Source organism: Macrotis lagotis, chromosome 4 (genome assembly GCF_037893015.1).
Source record: "Macrotis lagotis isolate mMagLag1 chromosome 4, bilby.v1.9.chrom.fasta, whole genome shotgun sequence".
NCBI classification, from domain to species: domain Eukaryota; kingdom Metazoa; phylum Chordata; class Mammalia; order Peramelemorphia; family Peramelidae; genus Macrotis; species Macrotis lagotis.
In genome coordinates this window covers 62,972,492-62,981,185 of record NC_133661.1, presented here as the reverse complement: position 1 = coordinate 62,981,185, position 8,694 = coordinate 62,972,492, and the positions used below count along the sequence as shown (strand labels likewise).

The 8,694-nt window shown below is 38.3% G+C and overlaps 1 non-coding gene across 1 annotated transcript; it reads left to right on the top strand.

The window, feature by feature from the left end:
* The first annotated feature begins 5,176 nt into the window (after positions 1 to 5,176).
* Positions 5,177 to 5,279, top strand: LOC141523131 (U6 spliceosomal RNA). The gene has a single exon (XR_012478342.1). It is a non-coding gene; the product is annotated as a U6 spliceosomal RNA (small nuclear RNA).
* Positions 5,280 to 8,694: the final 3,415 nt, after the last annotated feature.

Below are 8,694 nucleotides of genomic sequence, written 5' to 3'. Positions count from 1 at the left end.
GGCAGCATTATTTAAGTCATAAGTGTCCATTAATTATGGATTAGCTGATTTCTGTCAACCTGACTGTATTTGTAATTTTTACATCTGCAATAAGAGGTTATTCATGTATCAGTCTGGCTGGTCTGACGCACACTCCATTTAGCCTAATGGGCACTTTCTCTTTCTAATTAGGTGTGATTGTGTGTGTGTGTGTGTATGTGTGGTTCCTTGTGTGTATTTGTATGTATCTTCACAGGTGCATCTGATGGCAGGGCTCTGAAAATGCTGCCTGTGAGTACAGTAAAAAAGGTAGAATAGATTGGTTGCCTATATTTTCTTCTTTTACTTTACTGATCACTGGTATCAAATAAGGAATATTAGAGGAGTTCTAAATTAGTATGTATGGAAAATGTCCTTGACTACCAAATTCCAAATGACTTAAGAGAGCTTTTCCTGTGTCTCCACTCTAATTTCAATTTTGACCATTTTTTATGAGTCCTTGCTAAGACTTGTAGGAGGAAAGGACTTTGGGAATAAATACCTCAGACCTTTATGTCCCCTGATTCTCTCTGCCTTTTTAACCTCTCATAAACTTCATACAGCCTGCCTAGAAACTTGATGAGATCCACCATGTTCTATAGTGTGTAAAACGAGGCATATTCTATGATGTTCTCTTATATGTCTACTAAATTACCCTTTACAAGAATTTCCACTCTACAATCAAATCATGTTGCTGATGTCAACAACCAAGGACTGCAATTTTGAATTGTCCATATTCCTGCTGTGCACTCTCAAATCTCAGAGAAGATATTCTAGGTGGCCTCTTTGGGGTCCACTAGATAATAGATCCAGAGCCAGAGGGAGCTTCAAATAACATTTATTTCAACTCTTTTTATAGATGAGGAAAGGGAAGTCAAGGACATTAAATGCTTGTCCAAAGTCACACAAATAGTAAGCATCAGAAGATGCTTTGGTACTCAAGTCTTTGAAAACTGTTGGCTTTTCAGAAGTATCACACTAGTTTTAGAATCATAGAATTTAAAAAGAGAGAGGATATAATGACCCTAGTAATAGTCTTCATACCCTACTAAATGAAGAGGGAACCTCAAAAATCCCGAAGTCACCTTGTTGATGTAAGACCAGCAGTAACAACCCAAAGTTCCTTTATTTTCTGGTAGTGAGTTTTACTATCAACTCATTACTAGTTTTCTAGGTGCCTCTTCTCAATTTCTCATCAAAGATTATGACTTAGGCAACACTAATCCCCAGATGCAGCTTCCTTTCTCTCTTTCCCTAATGTTGTTAGTTATGGTTCCTCAACAATCATCTTGACTTTTGCTTTACCAATGGACTTCAATGACTCTGGAAGAGGAAGTGAGGCTGATGATTTTGTGCAACTCTGACTTACTTAAAAGCATTCATACACAAGTCAAGACATCACCCATCCCCCTACATTATAATATCAGTGGTTCTCTTTGAGAGTGAAAGATGAATAGATCTAATAAGATATAAATACTATCTTTATAAAAACCCATGAGATTTTTTTGGTTAGGAGGAATATGGATTTCTTCTCCAACCCTAAGAAGGGTGCCTAATTCCACCCAGAGTGCCCTTTTTCTATCTATCTCCCCTATTGTCCTTCATATTCTAAGTATATTCCCACAATGAGGATGTCTTATTTTTACTGTCTTATTCTATGTCAAATGCTTTTTTTACTATACCTTGACCTAAGCCTTTCAAAGTCTACATTAAAATAGAAGGGTTATTTAGGTTTGTTCCCATGCAAAACCCCTCATTCTATAGGCAAAGAAACCGAGACTTAAAGAACAAAAATGATTTGACCTAAATCATGAAGCAAATTAGGAGGAGAACCCAGGTGGAACACAGGTTGAAAATTCATTGTAGCCAGATTTAATCACTCAGCTATTTTGACCAGGTCCAGGGTCAGAGCCCAAACTTTATAGCTCCCTCCTCTGAGATGAAGATCATCAAACATGAGATGAGAATGCCATTTGCATGCATAATAAGACCAAGAGAGTGCCATTTCTCTTAGATTATGTTTACTACATAGGAAGGCTAAAGACCTTTGGGTCTAATCTGCAAATGACAAGTGATACCCAGGGAACCAGAGATTTAATATTCCACCTTCTTCCAGTCCCTCTTGAAATTTTCTCTCTCTCCTTTAGATCAGAAATTCAGGAAATGGCTTCTACCTCACTGCAAATGGCTCAAAATATACCCAAGAAAGACTATTCCTCTGTCCCTGATGAAGCCTGGCTTTCTCAACTCATAAGTGGGCCTGTAGGTGACAGAGATTGGGTGATTTTATAAAATTGCAGTTGCTATCTGATTGACTTCCCTTTCATCTCCTGCCTCAGAAATAGGTCATTAGATACAGAAATCTGACTTCATTGGAGGGGGGAGAAAGGCGCTTTACTCTTTGACTTTTGATTGCAGACAAGGGTCTCTTTCTGCTCAGGCATTTAGAATGAAAAATGTAACTCACCTATAAAACCAATAATTATGGCATCTTAGAATTATGAAAGACCTCAAAGGTGATCTAGATCAACTCCCTATCCAGTGAAGAAATTCAATTTAATTTGAAAGGCATATATTAAATACCTCCTACAACTAAATCCAGGCACCCTATTAAGTGGTGAGGCCACAAAGACAAAATGAAATAGTTCCTGAACTCAAGGAGTTTACTTTCCATGAGGGGAGGGAATGAAATGACACATATGAAGAAAATTCAATTCAAAAATATAATGAGGAGTCACTAATAGCTGAAGGGGAAAGTTGAAGCCTGCTGAGCTGAACCTTGAAGAGAATGATGAGGTGAGGGCAAAGAGCATCACAGACATGGGAAACTGGTGCAAAAACTTGGAGGCAATACATGAAATGTCATATATGGAAACATTCCTTTCTTTAGCTTCTACTTTAATATCTCTACTTCTGGGAAAACTACTACCTAATAATGTCACCTTTCCCATTTTGGGAGAGCTCTGTTAGGAATGTTTTGCATATATTGAACCCTCTTCTAAATAAACAAACAAAAGCTTTACCAGAATTCCCTGCCAAAGGAAGATGAGCAAAATTCATTTAGTCCTTCCCCCATCAATCAGTCCTTTATAGTATCTGAAGACAACCATCATGTTCCTCCTTTAGTGCATAATGTGGTACTTCTCTAATATGCACCAAGGTATGCTATAAGGTTTCCTTATATTTCCAGTTAATGTTTCTTTCATAGATCCTCCAGCTTAAAGAGTCTCTATTCCTTTAACCATACTTTTATGATATGGTCACTAGTTTCCTTATCAGAGCTTATTCAGATTCTAATTTTCCAACTTTCTTTCTAAAATAGGGTACTCACAACTAAGAAAAATAAACCATATTTCCTCGAGTCAGAATAAAGAGCAGGTCTATAACTCACCATTTCTATGTAGAGCACAATCTCAAAATTCCAAGAAAGAATAAAATATCAGTAGGGCATAATTCCATTTGCAATTCCCCTAGGACCAAGAACATATTTCTGCTGTCCCTTGGGAACATTGGTATTTGTGCTCTGCCCTTTTGCAGCAGTCTACTTATTCCCTAGTAAGTATAGCTAGAAGTAAATATTTTGAAAAGCAAGTCCAGCTAGCCTGGCTTGAAGTACCTAGTTGACCAGATTGCTCTCTGCTTGGGGATTTAGCTTCTGACTCCTTAGAATGCAGTCATAAACAAAAATGCCTAGTAGGAACTCTTTGGTATTGAATGCAAGGTGAAAAATTCCATGCAATTCTTTGAACACAATGATTATGAATATTATTCTACAAAAAACAAGAACAAACAGGTCTACAACCCTTAAGCACTTTGTATATATTTCATTTGTTCTTGAAAACAACCTTGGAAGTTGGTTACCAAGTACATTTTTACCAATGACAAAACAGAGGCTCATACAAGGGAAGTTAGTTGCCTAGGGCTGCTCAGCTAGGAGGCATCTGAGGCAGATTTTAAATACAGGTCTTATTGTTTCCAAATTCATACTCTAGTGGATTCAATGTGCCTCTCTATCTCTTTGTCAAGCACCTATTACGTAAAACATACTTGTGGAAACTAGAGATACAGAGATGAGAAAGATGTAGCTTTTGCCTTCAATGAGCTTAAAAATCTAGTAGGAAACCAAGAGAAAACTATGATGGTATTATGCTTGATGTTGGGGACTCTGCTTAGTCACGGAGCACAGAGAAATCATAGTGTTCAAAACTAGAAGAGATTATTGGAGATCATCCAGCCCAGCCCCTTCATTTTATTAATAAGGTAATTGAGGTCCTGTGCAGCTGAGTGGTACAAGATAGAGTGCTACACCTGGCATCAGGCACTGAGTTCAAATTTGACCTCAGATACTTAGTAACTGTGACTTTGGACTAATCATTTAACCTTATTTAACTCAATTTCCTCATCTGTAAAATGAACTGGAGAAGGGAATGACAAACCACTTCAGGATCTTTGCAAGAAAATCGCAAATGGGGTCATGGTTGAAAAAATGCCTAACCAATAAAAACGACAACTGGGATCTAGGGAAATAAAGTCACAGAATGATAATAAAAAATAAAGCCAAGATTCAAACCCAGTGTCTCTGACTCTAAAGCTGATATACTTGCTTTTGTATTATGTTGCTTCTCATTAACATTAAAGGACAAAAGAAACATCAGTGAGTCCTGTAAAGCCATTCACTGAGAGGGATCTTAGACTTTGATATACTGGGCATTCATAGCTTGGAGGTGTGGAGGAAAGAGCAAACTATTAACCTTAGAGTTTGATCTTAAGAAAGATAAGCAAAATTAATTTGAATGTGTGTTTTCTTTTTTGTTTTTTTAGGTTTTTGGCAAGGCAATGGGGGTTAAGTGGCTTGCCCAAGCCCACACAGCTAGGTAATTATTAAGTGTCTGAGGTCGGATTTGAACTCAGGTGCTCCTGACTCCAGGGCCAGGTCTCTATTCACTGCACCACCTAGCCACCCCTGAATGCATGTTTTATTTCTCTCAAACTGGTTGCATGCATGGAGAGTTGCAGTTCCTAACTGAGATTTGAGGTTAGACTGCGCAGAAAATAAAAGCAAAGATTGCAAAGCTAGGTGAGAAAGTATGATGGCCAAGCACCACTGGAATCAGTCCAATTTCTGTTAAAAAGCCTCTTTAAATCCAAAGAATGGCTCTGGCTTCTGCAGCACATATATTAAAATTAGAATGATACAGGGAAGATTAGCATGGCTCCTGCACAAGGATGACATGCAAATTCATGAAAAAATAAATCCAAAGAATGAGACTAAATCTATAAATATCTGAACCCCAAAATGGGTATCTCCCAAAAAGGGAAATAATTTAAGGACAGTGATTATTATTGCATAATCCTGGTCATAACAAAAGAGAGTATGATATAGGGGATAGAAAGTCAACTTTATGGACAGAAAGATTTGATTTCAGCACTTTCCTCTGATTAAACTTTAGTAAAATAACACAGCATCTCTATGCCCCCAAGCAACACTCCAGAAGTTGTCAAAGTGATCCTGGTCTGTTTTGGTAGAGGATGTTTCCTCACCAGCATTTCCTACACCAGTGAAATCACAGTTTTCATTTAAAGGAGAAATTCAATTTGGTGATTAAACATTTATTATTTGCCTATTATATACAAAGCATTATCATTGCAAAAATAAGAAGGGAAACTGTCTCTGCTTTTAATGAGTTTGCATTCTATAGGGGCATTATAATTATACAGTTAACTCAGTAGGAAGGATATACATAATAATTTGAAGAGACTGATGGCACTAACAGCTTTTAAAGTAGGAGCAAGGAACTACTAAAGATATCTGAGAACATGGATGAAAGGGTAGACATGTGAGTATGCCAAACACATAAAGAGGCAATTTGGGTTTCCAATATCCCAGAGTCATCACTGATTTCTTCTGGTGATATAATTGATTTTTTTTTCCATAGGACCTACTTCCTTCTTCTTGTTGCTATTTTTCTTAGATTTTTTAAAAATATTATTTTTAATTATTAAAAATGATTATGCATAAATCTACTACAAATCTACTATGCACAGCGTATTATTTCTTTCAAGTACACAACAAAATTATCATGTATTTTTTTTTCTTTTTTTTCCTCCCCTTCCCTCTCCTAGATGGTTACCAATAGACACAATATATGAGGGTATAAACTTATGTATGTATGTATGTATGTATTATGAATGTATCTATAGGCAGTTAGGTGGCACAATGAATAGAGTACTGACCTTGGAATCAGGAGGACAGGAGTTCAAATCTAGCCTCAGACACTTGAAACTTACTAGTTGTGTGACCTTGGATAAGTCACTTAACCCTGATTGCCTAGCATCCAGGACCATCTCCAATCATCCTGCTCTATATCTGGCCACTGGCCCCACCTGACTTTGGAGGAGAAAATGAGATTGGTGATTTACCACAGGCCCCCCCCTCTCAAATCTAATTCATATGCTTGTCATGGCATCACCTCTCTGGATCCAGATAAAGTCTTTCTTAATATGTCTCATAATTCATTTGGGTATTTATAATAGACAAAATAAATTATGTACTCAAAGTGATTCTTTTTTTAATTTATTTTTTATTCTCATTTTGTACAAATGGTTTTCTTTACATTAATAAAATATACTTGTTTACAAGTAAACAAAATACCCCTCCCCCCATGAATATAGATAGACTTGCTTGGGCAAAAAAGTAAAGGGAGGAGAAAAAAATTAAAATTAAAAAAAAATAATAGTAATAATTATAGGTATGGCCAGGTGGTGCAATGGACGAAGCACCAGCCCTGGAGCCACGAGCACCCGAGCCCATATCCAGCCTCGTAAACACAATAATCACCCAGCCATGTGACATTCAAGCCACCCGATCCCCACTGCCCTGCAAAAACCAAAAAGAAGAAAAAAAAAGACCCAAAATAAAAGAAAATAGTAATAATAGTAGGGGTGGATGGGTGGCAGACAGAGCATTGGCCCTTGAGCCAGGAGCACCTGGGTCCGAATCCGGCCCCAGACACCCAATGATCACCCTGCTATGTGGCCCCAGGCAGGCCACCCAGCCCCACTTGCCCTGCACCCTCCCCCAAATAATAATAACAAAAAATGTGTTTCAGTCTTTGTTCCAACACCATCAACTCTGTTGTGAGTGGATCACATTCTTTATGATAAGTCCATCACAAAAGTTACTTCCATATTTTTCCAATGTTGCCATTGCTGATCTCAACTCCCTCCTTTCTTATTTCTCCACTACCCTGTACTATATTTTCTCTCTCCTTTCACTCTAACTCTGCTGTAGGGTTGCTGAGTGGTGCAGCAGACAGATCCCTGGTCTTGGGGCCAAGAAGACCTGAGCCCCCATACCACCCTTTAGGCCCAGAATCCACCTGTCCCCATGGTCCTGGGCAGGCCATCCAATCCCAGCCCCTTGCAAGAAGTAAAAAAAGAAAATGTGTTATATCTGACCACGGTTCCCCCATGGTCCATCCTCTCCTCCTTTATTCACATCCCCACCCCTTCCCCCTGCTTCCCCCCCTCCTTCTTACTCCAGATGTCTATACCCCATTGAGTATATTTGCTGTTTCCTCTCCTAGCCATCTCCGATGAGAGCAAAGGTTCCCTCATTCCCCCTTGCCTCCCCCCTTCCATATCATTGCAATAGCTCATTGTAATAAAAAAAAATCTTATTATGTGAAATAGCTTGGACTATTCCCCCTCTCCCTTTTCTTTCTCCCATTCCATTTCCCTTTTTTTCTTATTGACTCCATTTTTGTACCATATTTTATCTTCGAATTCAGCCTTCTCCTGTGCTTCAACTATAAAAGCTCCCTCTACCTGCTCTATTAACTGAGGTGGTTCATATGAATATTATCAGTATCATTTTTCTATACATGAAGTTCATCCTCATTAAGTCCCTCATATTTCCCCCCTCTCCTCCAATCTCCATGCTTCACCTGCGTCCTGTATCTGAAGATCAAACCTTCTGTTCAGCTCTGGCCATTCCAAAAGGAACCTTTGAAATTCTCCTGGTTCATTGAAAGTCCATCTTTTTCCCTGGAAGAGGACATTCAGCCTTGCTGGGTAGTTCATTCTTGGCTGCATTCTAAGCTCTTTTGCCTTCCGGTATATTGTATTCTAAGCCCTACAAGCTTCCAATGTAGCTGCTGCTAAGTCCTGTGTGATCCTGACTGCAGCTCCACGATATTTGAACTGTGTCCTTCTGGGTGCTTGTAATATTTTCTCTTTGACTTGGGAGTTCTGGAACTTGTCTATAATAATCCTGGGAGTTGGTTTTTTGGGATCTCTTTCTTGGGGGATCGGTGGATTCTCTCCATTTCTATTTTGCCCTCTGCTTCTAGAATATCAGGGCAATTTTCTGTAGTAATTCCTTGAAAATGATGTCAAGGCTCTTTTCCTGATCATGACTTTCAGGTATTCCAATAATTTTCAAATTATCTTTCCTAAGTCTGTTTTCCATATCAGTTGTTTTTTCAATGAGATATTTCACATTTTCTTCTAATTTTTCAATTTTTTGGTTTTGAAGTATTGATTCCTGATTTCTGGTAAATTCATCAATCTCCCTGAATTCTATTCTTTGTCTGAAGGATTTATTCTCCTCAGAGAGTTTTCTTATCTCTTTTTCCATCTGGCCAATTTTGCTTTTTAAAGCATTCTTCTCCTCAA